The 11,146-nt window shown below is 40.7% G+C and overlaps 1 long non-coding RNA gene across 1 annotated transcript; it reads left to right on the plus strand.

Annotated features, from left to right (window-relative positions):
* Positions 1–361: 361 nt before the first annotated feature.
* On the plus strand, positions 362–1,537 carry LOC115297158. Its single transcript, XR_003911313.1, has 2 exons — positions 362–626; positions 1,351–1,537. It is a non-coding gene; the product is annotated as an uncharacterized LOC115297158 (long non-coding RNA).
* The last annotated feature ends 9,609 nt before the right edge of the window (positions 1,538–11,146 follow it).

Raw genomic sequence — 11,146 nt, forward strand, 5'->3', positions numbered from 1 at the left:
TAGTGCAGTACTGTGTTTGGTATAGATCCACATACTAAGCTGATCCTTTGTGAACAAATCTCAGTATTTCCGGTTCTTCACCAGCTGGCCATGAGGGACTCTCTTCCCTAGGAGGTTAGGTATAGTTGAGGGGAGGCATTGCTCTAACCCCATGGGTAACATGGGGCCTTAGCCACCTGCTCATGCAGCTCACCTGTACCCTCTGGCCTTGCTCATGCCTGACATTTAAAATGCCACTTTCTTTTTTTGATGTTTTGGGTGGGAACACCCAGCTTTATGACTCAATGATCTGATAGACTTCAGCTCACAATGGGCAGTTCTGGCTTTGTAGTCACTTGGTGACACAATTCTGGCACTCTAGCTCTACTAAGATCTGGCAACTCACCGGGATCTCTTTTCCACAAGGTGTATAATTCTGCACTTGGCATGGCCCTGATGTGGAGAATCTCAGGACTATGTTGTAATTCTCCTATTGGGACTTGCCATATACTTGACATGGCACCTGTCCCCACACAGATCTCCTATACCCCAGTGTTAGACAATTTGAATGGCCAGTGGCAGAGTCACTCCTTGCACCACAGCCTGCTTTGGACTCCCTCAAACCTGACAGCTTTTGGTGTTACCTGGTGAGTGAAGTAAATTGTTTCCCCCCAAAAAGCTGTGTCCAAGTCTTAACTTCTGGTAATTGAATGTGAACATCCTTAGAAAAAAAAGGTCTTTGTAGTTGTCATTAAATTAAGGATCTCCAGATGAGATCATTCTGGATGTTGGATGGACCCTAAGTCCAGGGGCTGGTATCCTTATGAGAAAAAGGAATGACTTGAGGTACACGGAAATATACAGGGAAATGGCCAAGTGAAGACAAAGGCCAAGATTGGAGAGATGCAACCACAGACAAAGAACACTAACAGCCATCAGAAGCTGGAAGGAAAGACTCTCCTTTAAAGCCTCCAGAGGGAGCATGGCCTGCCAACATCTTAAATTTAGACTTCTGGTCTCCAGAACTGTGAAAGAATACATGTCTATTGTTTTAAGCCAACTAGTTTGTAGTAATTTGTTACAGCAGTTCTAGAAAACTACTACACCTGGCCCATGGCCCAGGTATAGGGTGACTTACAAGGTCTCAGGCATTGTCCTGCCTTCTTTATGGTGGGAGGTGTAAGAAGCAGTAATGTGTCCTTAACTTTGGAGAGATGTCCTGGCATGCCCAGACCCCTGAATCTCTAAAACATTTACTTATGTGTTAGGCATCTAGATCGTCATGAAATTTATCTCCCAAGTTGTAGATTGCATGAATTTTACCATGGCATCCAATATACTCACCATATTTTGCTTATCTACTTTCATTAGCAAGAAATCTTTGGTACAGTGGACCAGTGATCTTCTGAAGATTTCCAGATGGTCCATGTCTCCTCAGACTGTTATGACAGAGAGAGAAGAGTTGTCATAGCCTGGTGGCAGAGCTGTAAATGTATACTGTTGTCTATTCCAACTGAATATGAGTTATTTCTTATCCCTTTTAGGGATAGAAAATGAACAGCTACATTGTTAATCTCCTTTTACAAAGATACCACATCTGTCACAGCATCTGCAACTGGGGAGACTACTTGGTTGAGTTTGGAGTAGTCCAGGATCTGTCCTGCTCTTGAGGAGAGTAACTGGTAAACTATTTGGAAATTTGGTGGGAGACTACAAACACCAAGTGCTTTAGATTTTTAAGAATGACACTCATCTCTGCCATTCCCCCAGGATGGAATATTGTTTCTGATTTACTTTCTTCACTGAGGAAAAGTCAATTTCAGAGCCTTCAGTTTGGCTTCCCATACTCTGATAGCTCTTCTTCCAGAGGCCAAAAAACCAAAGAGTTGTGCCAATTATCAAATATGTCCATTTCAGTTATATATCCAGGGCTGGAGAAAATGACTATTGGGTGTGTCTGTGGACCTAGTGGCCTCATGTGAACTACACCTGGGCCAGGAACCCATTTCTTACTGACCTCTATTTTCCCATTCTAGTGGGGAGGGAGGGCATTGAAACAACACTTCAGATCGTGGGTATTAATAAAGTCTGGATCTTGTGCCAAACTATACTCAAAATATTTGGGTATTCTCATTTAGGGTATTCTCAAATAGAGTATAGTCTATTTGGCTTTAGGCTTTTTTTGGAGAAGGACAGGGATCTTTATCATATATGCTTGTCATGGTGCTATATGTCTTCATCCTGGTGACCTTGTCCTTTTTTTGCCAATGGGTTAAGTATGAGTAGGCTTAAGTTTGGAAACTGGGCAAGAGGATTTTGACTTTTTATTAGGACAGATGTTCTTATCCTCCTGCTCATCCATCCTTGATGTTTTTTGGTTACACAGATTGAGCAATCTTATTGATGGCTGTGCATCATTCTTGCCTGAGAGACATTTTATTCTGTTATCACCTCCTGACTGTCTCTCCAGTCTTGCTACTCTGACAATTACCATAACTAGTGGTGAAGCACTGTCATCTGGCCTCTGTTGTTCCAGTGGCTTCATCCCCATGGTCATCAAGGAGCCCAGTCAAGACCACCTCTCCTGAAGTCAGCTCTGGCCTGCAGCAAGAGCTGCCACTAAATTTCTCAGGGATGATGTGCATGCTGTAGTAAACAGAGATTCCTGAAGTCCCTTCTGCAGAACATGATCATCTGGTGTTTTCTGACCACTCCAGCAGGCCCATTTCCTGAGTCTTAATTCTCTCTTCTACTATGGGCTGTGGCAGTTCAGGCCTTTTTTTCTGTACTTGGTGTGGATCATCACTTTTTCCAGCTTCAAATAGGATGTGAGCACCATATCCCAAGGTCCTTGATAGGATGTCAATCTTATATCTTGTAAAGTTCCCCTGTATTCATAGTCTTCCTCATATAACTTTATATTCAGCTCTCTCAGTATCCAGCCCTATATGTACTTTCTCAGTTTCTTTCAGTTCCTGTTTCTGGGTCTTGAAGCTGTATTCAGGAATATATAGTCCCTTGCTACCTCTCAAAGGCCTAGGACAACTCCAGCCAGGTACTGCTGTGACTCAACCCTACTTAATGGTCTGGGTGGCCAGAGGGGAAGTGCATACAGATCCAGAGATGGACGTGTATGGTCTTATGAAAAGAGACCTCCATAGTGTTTTTAAGGAGAAGGTGCACTGGCCTCTAACAGGGAGAAGTGTGTCACTTCTGGCATACCAGAAGACTCAAAGGAATCCAGGGATTCAAGATTTCTGAGTGCATCTCCTCAAATGTCCTCATCCTAAGACTTAGAGTGCCATTCTTTCCAAGATAGGTCCTTGACCTTGTCTTAGGAGACGTGCCTATGTTGAGAACTTTCTTTGGTCACTCTTAGCTGCAGAACATGAGAGTCACTTTATATTTTTCCAAGGAGTCCTTCTGCCTTTAAAATTCAGCCTTTAATTGCTGAGTAATCCCTATCTGTCTTTCAAAAGAAATCTACTGTCTCTTTTCCAAAGAATCCCTAGCAATAGCCTTCTGGTTGCATTGTCATTATAATTTCTATTTCCTCCATATTGATCAAACATTTGATACACTGAACACTCTAGTATTCTTCTTGCTATTGCTAAGTAAACGCTGTCTCTCCAGAATAAGTTTCACCCTTACCACCTCATTCCAGAGAGCATCAATAATCCACCTATTACCAGTGACAGGACTCTTGCTGCCAGTGGCTGGGAGGATGCAGCACTGGAAGCCCACTGAGTGTTGGCTTAGTCAGACAACTTCTGGGACTGATGGCTTACAGATTAGATTCTCCAGGAAGTAGAATATGAGATGAAGATCGGGCAGGAAGTTTATTATGGAGAGCTCTCAGGAATAACAGCTGTGAAGGGAAAGAAGGAAGCAGGACTGGACAGAGGAAGAAGGCCTCATTTAATCCCACAGGAAACTCTTTGTGCTAAAGAGTTGCCCCAAGTTGGGGTAAGGAGATAAAGCCTTAATACCACCACATCAACCAGTCATTTGGATGTGGGTTGTCGCTAGGAAGAAGGCAGGAAATGGTTGAGGTGGTGGGCTTTGATCAAGAGCAATTTCTGAAGAGGGCTGACAGCTTAGCTCTGTCAGTCAACAATACCAACAGACAGCATCTGGAGGGCTCAATACAGCATCTACTAATACTGCTTCAGTCAATTTTCGCAAATACAATGGAAAAAATAGAATATTCTTATATTATTTTTATATCAGCATAATCTTATATTAATATAGACTTTATATAACTATGATATTAATAAAATATTTTTATATTTTTGTGATATATATCATGTTATGGTATGTGACATTGACTTTTATTAATACATATTTAATTATAAAGAACCAAACCTCTCCCAGATTTTAGGATCAAGGATGTATGTACTTGAGCTGCAGGTAGAGTGACCACAGCTACATTTAACCTTGGCAGAGTCAAAAGCAGTGTCAGAAATTATTCCCTCAGTTTCCATTAACTTGGGGACTGGTTTCTGGCAGGAAAACTTTTAGTTCCCCTACCCTACACAAAGCCTGTGCCAGGCAGTCAATGAGAACACACTTTTGCACATTTCAGACACTCTTTTTGGCTCTAACATTGGCAGCACATGGCTGGATTGTGGCAGTAAATATCTGGCAAGCTACCAAGCACATGTTTTCCTCAAATCCAGGGAAAGGCAGAACTTTATGGTCACTGGCAATGACCTGGAAACTGTAATTTTGACACAGCATATAGTCAACTCTCAACATGCGTGGGAGTGAAGCAGATCATCCAGAAGGCATTGCTATTTGACTCTACAAGGCATTGCATGTCTGTAGAGGGGAACAGATTCTTGTTTTGAGTTCTTTTAATTTTTGTTTTTTTGCAGATTTGCCATTTCAGTTATATCTTGCTTAGATGAGTTGCAAAGTTGGGCTTTGTTCCCCAGTGCTTTCTGGCTAAATGATGGAGAGAGTGGCTCCAAACTAGCCAAAACTAATGGTAGATAAAGAGCAGGTGATAGTCCTTCTGATAACCAAAACTTGGTTATTTAATATCTGGGCTTAGTTCTCTGGGACGAGAAAGATTGTTGTATTTTAAGCCCACAGATGTGGCTAGGTTCAAGGCTATCAAAGTTTTGCAGGCTTGCCAAATAGTAAAACTTTTGGAACTTTCAACATTAGGGTATAGGCTAGGATTATTTAAAGAGTCAGCAATGGCACCATTTCCCCCAAGTGTAGGCGAGAGCACCTTTCTCCCTCTGATTCTTATTTTGCACAATGGCCCTTGCCTGTGGCTGAGTTCTTATATTGGCAGCAAAAGGGATTGTGAAAACTAACATCATTAAAGGGAGGTGTGACCCAGAGGTCTACCCAGGACAATCACTTATATTTCTTTCTTATTTCTTTTGTTGATTGACTCAGTCTGACTGGGAATTTGCACAAATAGCACAGGCCAGGATGCAAACACCCCCATTCCCATCTTCCACCATTCCCAATATATTTAGTCCTGAAACCAGAACACACTCAGGCTCAAAAACAAACATCTATAATATTTAATGACTAATTATTCTACCATTCCTGATTTTGCTTGTTTTGTTGTTCTTTGTATTTTAGTGAAGGGACTTCTGCCTTGAAGGATCCTTTCTCCTGCTTTTCTGCTCAGGGCCAGAACCATTGAACTTTATACCCAAAATGTGCCTTTTTTTTTTTTTTACCCCACTGAGGTGCTACCCTGTCCAGTGACTGTGGTAGAAGGGGCTATAGATTCTGACTGATGATGAGGTCTTGGGTCTGTTGATCATCTTCAGGTAGTAGAGGAAGAGAGAGGGAGCCAAGGGTAGTAATTATATAGACATTGTTGAGAGTTGCAGGGTAATCTTTGTAGCTGTGCCCAGATTCTACACAATGCTGCATTTCAGAGATAGGAAAACAAATGAGAAATGAATAAATCTGAAAAGATAATATCAGTGCCCTGAGGCTTGATTAGAGCAGCAGTAGGACAAGCAGAAACTCTCACTCTGCAGTTAAGTCCCAGGCTGGGAAACCAATGAGGGATCCAAGGGCTGTTGTTGCTGGTCTTTTCATTTTGTGTTAAGGCATGACTTGTTAAAAAAATAAACTTTCAATATTTCGTTTTATTTTTTCTTGTGCTTAATTTCCTTCTATTGGTTTTTCCTTTAACTTTACCATTAGCTTGGGGTTTTTTTTTTTATCTGTTTGTTTGTTTGATGAGAAATGGAGTTCACTATGTATTTTATTTCTTGATCAAATAAAATCATCAAGTGGATGTCACCAAATGCTATGATTTGGGACCTTTTCTGCCACTCCTCTTTCTTCTCTTCACTTCTAATTCTCTCCCACATGTCTGAAATCTGAATCCAGAAGCTGCTGTTTCCCTATCATTTGTTCCTTCATCTGTTTTATAAATTCCCCAAAGTAAAATCACATTATCTTATCCCTCCTTGAGGTGGTATTTCATTAAATAACTGTGCCTCATTGGAAAACTTTCTCTCCAGTTGTCCTAGTTCCCCTTTTACTCAGGGTCCATGTTTCATAATTATAGATAATGAGGGTCCCATCCTCCTCCGTTCCCATACATGGACAGATCAAAAGTTTGTCAAGCCAGTATTTACTCAGTCCCAGTATTTGTCCAGCAATGTCCAATGTGTGTGTGTGTGTGTGTGTGTGTGTGTGTGTGTGTGTGGTTGTGGAGAGGTGATACAGAGGGCAGAACATAATAGAAAGATACCTTTGTCTTTGTGCTTCAAGAACTTACAGTTTAGTGGGAGGTAGACAAGATGGTCACATGAAAACAAACAAATAAGAAAAAGCCCATCACTGACAACAGGAATTTGTTGAGTGAGTATTAATCAATTGCCAGACATTGTACTAAGCACACTGTGCACCATATCCTATTTAATTCTCCCCACAATCATAAATTAGGTACTATTATTAATCCCTTTTAGAGATAAGACAACTAGTCTCTGAAACGTGAAGTAACTTGTCACAGCTACCACTTAGAGGTGGTGTCATGTGGTTCTGGGGCGTAAGCGCATGTGCTTGCTGTGAGTACAATAGGATCTCAGGGCAGGTATGAATCAGGAGAACCAAAGGGTACCTGGGTGGCTCAGTTGGTTAAGCATCGGACTCTTGATCTCAACTCAGGTTTTGATCTCATGGTCAAGAGTTCAAGCTCCATACTGGGCTCCCGCTGGGCATGAAGCCTACTTAAAAAAAAAAAAAAGAACCCACATAAAGCAGAGCTTTCACACCTCAACTGGCCTTTGAACAATATGCAGATTTTAGGAGGCAGGTGAGAGGATGGGTGAACGCATTAAGAACAGGAATAGCAAATGGCAAGAAAGGTCAGGTGAGGGGCCTGGGCACAGAAGGCAGGCACAAGACATTGGCCCTATGTTGCAAGGGCATGCCCCTAGCTAGAGAGACAGTGGCTCAGGAGGCCCCAGGAGTCATGTGGGTGTCATCCTGGGCTGGGCTGGTGCTTACAGGATGAAGAAATGGGAAATTCCCCAGTGTATTCCAATTTTTGGTTAGTTCTCCTTTTTGGCATTCTTTTTCTTATATGAGAACTTTAATTTTGTTCTTTTTGTGAGCAATGACATCAAAATCATGACTCAGAAAGGTCAGAGAAAGAGACATCTGGAGACAGATGACCACCAGGAGGGCCATGGACAGATTCTATGTGAAGAAAGAGAAAATCAAAGTTTTCCCCAAAGGCCCTGGTTTGGGTATCTGGAAGTGTGGTTTTACTGACAGACTTAGGCAGAGGAGCCAGTTTGAGGGAGGATGAACTCAGTTTTGGACCATTTAAATCTGAAATGACATCAGAAAACTCAAGTAGAGTTGTGCAGTCAGCAGCCTGGGTAGAAGGAGAGGTCAAGGCTGAGGATACAGACTTGTTTTTTTCCTCTTCATTTCCAAGAATTTCCATACACCTACCCCCACAACTTGTTTTGTTTTATGTTTCTATTAAGTATGGCTACCAGATTTTTCCACAACTGTCTAGGCACCTACAGTCTCAACAAACTTCTAGTCCTGCCCACACAACCCTGTCTTTACCACAAGCTTGGGAAAACTTGCCCTCTTGGAAAAATGCTGCTGATCATTTGCCCAAATGTCTCTTCTTGGACACTACACCCTGTGTTCATGCTTTGGAAAAGTGGCTCTTTGTGGATGGTCTGTTCAAACACTGCTATCTCCACAGAGGGAACCTGACTTCAGTTAGGTCTGTAATGATGCATTGTTCCCTCAGGGATGGCTGCCAAAATTTGAGCAGAAATAGACAGTGACAGTTTCCACTCACAGATAATCTTGTGTGTGGCTGACTGCTGACTGGAAATGTGGGTCATGTCAGGCCCACTGAACTCACTCTGAAAACATGGCCACGATGTATATCTGTCCAGGCCCAGTGCTGGCCAAAGGCGGAGACTCAGTCCCTGAGGCAGTGTGAGCTGTGAACACACTGACTAAAACATGGCCCCTGTCATAAACACTTCATCCATTCAACAACCCCCGCCAAAGCCTGGGGGATTCTGTGAAAGGCTATGTATGGCCTTGCTCTGTATTTTACTCCTTGCTCAGAACTGAGACCCCCTAAATAAGTGTATATTGTGCTCCAAGGCTGCCAACTGTCCTCTCCAGTTGGGCTAAGATTAGGATTCCTAGGGAAACAGGGAGTATTTTATGGGGTGACCCGGAGTTGGAGATGAGGGTAGGCATGGACTATGTCAGTGACATCCCGAAGACCAGGGCAGGGCGGGGCAGCTTGGAGAATCCTGGCTGCTGGGTTCTTCTTACCAAAATGGGACAAGCAAACACAAGGTATCTCATTCAGTTTTCTCAAGTAAAGATAGAACTCTGAAGCCCAGAAATGTTTTATAAGATGTCCAATAGGAGTAGAAGTACGAACTTTGACCCATATCTCTGGAATCCCTTTACTATCCTCAACCACCTTTTCAAACTTTTTAAAAAAAAATTAGGAAGGGAGGTTGATAAATTGTCAGATATTATAGTTGCTTTATGAAATCAGAACTTCAGATTTCTTGGTAGTTCACAGACTATTCACATTCCCCTTTTCACAGTGCTATGACTCCTCCTTGCCAGGTTATTTACAAACACAAAACAGATACCGTGTTTCTGAACTGGTGTGAAGCAAGATTTTAGGCAGTGCTCCAAGGCTTGCTGGCGTCCGCCTCTGGTGAAGGCAGCAGCTGTGGCTCCGGGCTGGAGGAAACACTTCCTTCACACACACCACTCTGGCTATTTTCTTCTCATTTGTAAATCTGGACCTCTCCTGTTATGTCTGACTTTCACACCACCTTATTCCATGAAAGCAAAGTGGATCCCAGTCTCCTTGGGAAGTCATTATTCATGGAGGGTTTTACATGTGACACACTCAAAGCTGGTAAAGGTGGTAGAAGCTTCCACACCCTGGGGAATTGTACATGTATTTTATCTTTCTAGAAATTGTCTTCATTATGTGTAAAAAATATTAATGGCACATATCTTTCTATTATCTAAGAATCCAGAAAAATAAAGTATAAACAAGATATAAGCATATTTATTTTAACACTATTTGGTTATAAATGTTAATAAACAACATTTATTCATAATATTTGTTATATTTATTATAACATTATCTAGAGAAATAGAGAGTTAGAAGAATTAAATGTCTAAAATAAGGTAGTGAGCCATTCTGGTAATATACATATATTAAAAACAATGTTTTCAGAGAATATTTGTAAGAAAGCTACTCATAGTATGTTGTATGAGTATATATTAAATATAAGATAAAAATGAATTTATAGTAGTATTTCATTTTAGAAAAAGGATCTATAATTTGTATGTGAACGTTTAAAAAACTGGAAATGAAGAAAATACTAATGATAGACATATCAGGAATCACAGATGATTTTTTAAAATTCTCCGTAATTTCTGAATTTTCTCCAGCAAATATGCATACCTTTTATATTTTGAAAATAAATAATAAGACAAAAATGACTCAAAAGGACTTCTACTTCTGGAAAGATGGAATAACATTTTTCCTTATTCTGCATTCTAAGTGCAGCGAAAAACTCTGGACATTATATATAAAAAAATATAAGAAGATTCTAAAAAGATGGAGAGAAGCAGTCAGACCCATTGGGAACATTAAGAGCCAAGGAATAACATAGCAGCGAGTGTGTTTTCTTTTATGCTTATATGTCCCAAACTTGGGGCTGAAAAAGGCAACAGCCCAGAAACATCAACAGACACAGAAAAAAAAATCCCAACAAAAGCTTACTTTCTCTAGCCAAATGACAAGGAAAAGTGTGCCTATGAAAATTAAAGTTTTTAGACAAGAACTACTCCACTTCAGCCAAACACTACAAAAAAAAAATTTGGTCCCTCCTGCATTAGCATAGGCCAAATGCAGAGCTCAGTCTTTCTCCCTTGCTATAACCTCCCATGAAGATAATGTCAGAGAAGGCCACAAGTGGAGCTAGGACTTTCATCCATGCTGCAGAGTAATGAGTATTCTTCTCCTTCCACTTGATCTCACAGTGTCTGTGGGCATCATGTAAAGCATCTGTAGCTTTACCTCCATCAATCTGTAATAAGGTCAGAGAAGTGTCACAGAAAGTCAGATAAAATAGAGGATTTAAATAAGAATCAGAGTTTTTTAATACCCAAAATGTCCATACTTCAGTCAAAAAAATCACTTATCATACCAAGAATCAGGAAAGTCATAATTCAAAAAGGAGATCATTACTTAGATGAAAGAGATGTTAGAATAATCTAACAAACATTGTAAAGCCACATGATAAATAGCAGCAATTACAAACACACTTGAAACAAATGAAAAAAATAGTTTCAAGAAAGAAACAGGACTAAGTAAAAGAAAAAAACAAAATGAAATAAAACACACCCCCCCCCAATAAAAGAACCAAATGGAAATTTTTGAATTGAAACATACAATAACTAAAAATTAAAAACTTAATGAATGGGCTCAACAACAGAATGGAAGGGACAAAAGAAAAAAATCAGTGAAGTTGAAGATAGAATAGTAGAAATTTCTTGCTTTGTTCATTTTAGCCACTCTGACTGGTGTGAGGTGGTATCTCAGTGTGGTTTTGATTTGTGTTTCCCTGATGATGAGTGATGTTGAGCATCGTTT

The sequence above is a fragment of the Suricata suricatta genome, chromosome 7 (genome assembly GCF_006229205.1).
Source record: "Suricata suricatta isolate VVHF042 chromosome 7, meerkat_22Aug2017_6uvM2_HiC, whole genome shotgun sequence".
Classification (NCBI taxonomy): domain Eukaryota; kingdom Metazoa; phylum Chordata; class Mammalia; order Carnivora; family Herpestidae; genus Suricata; species Suricata suricatta.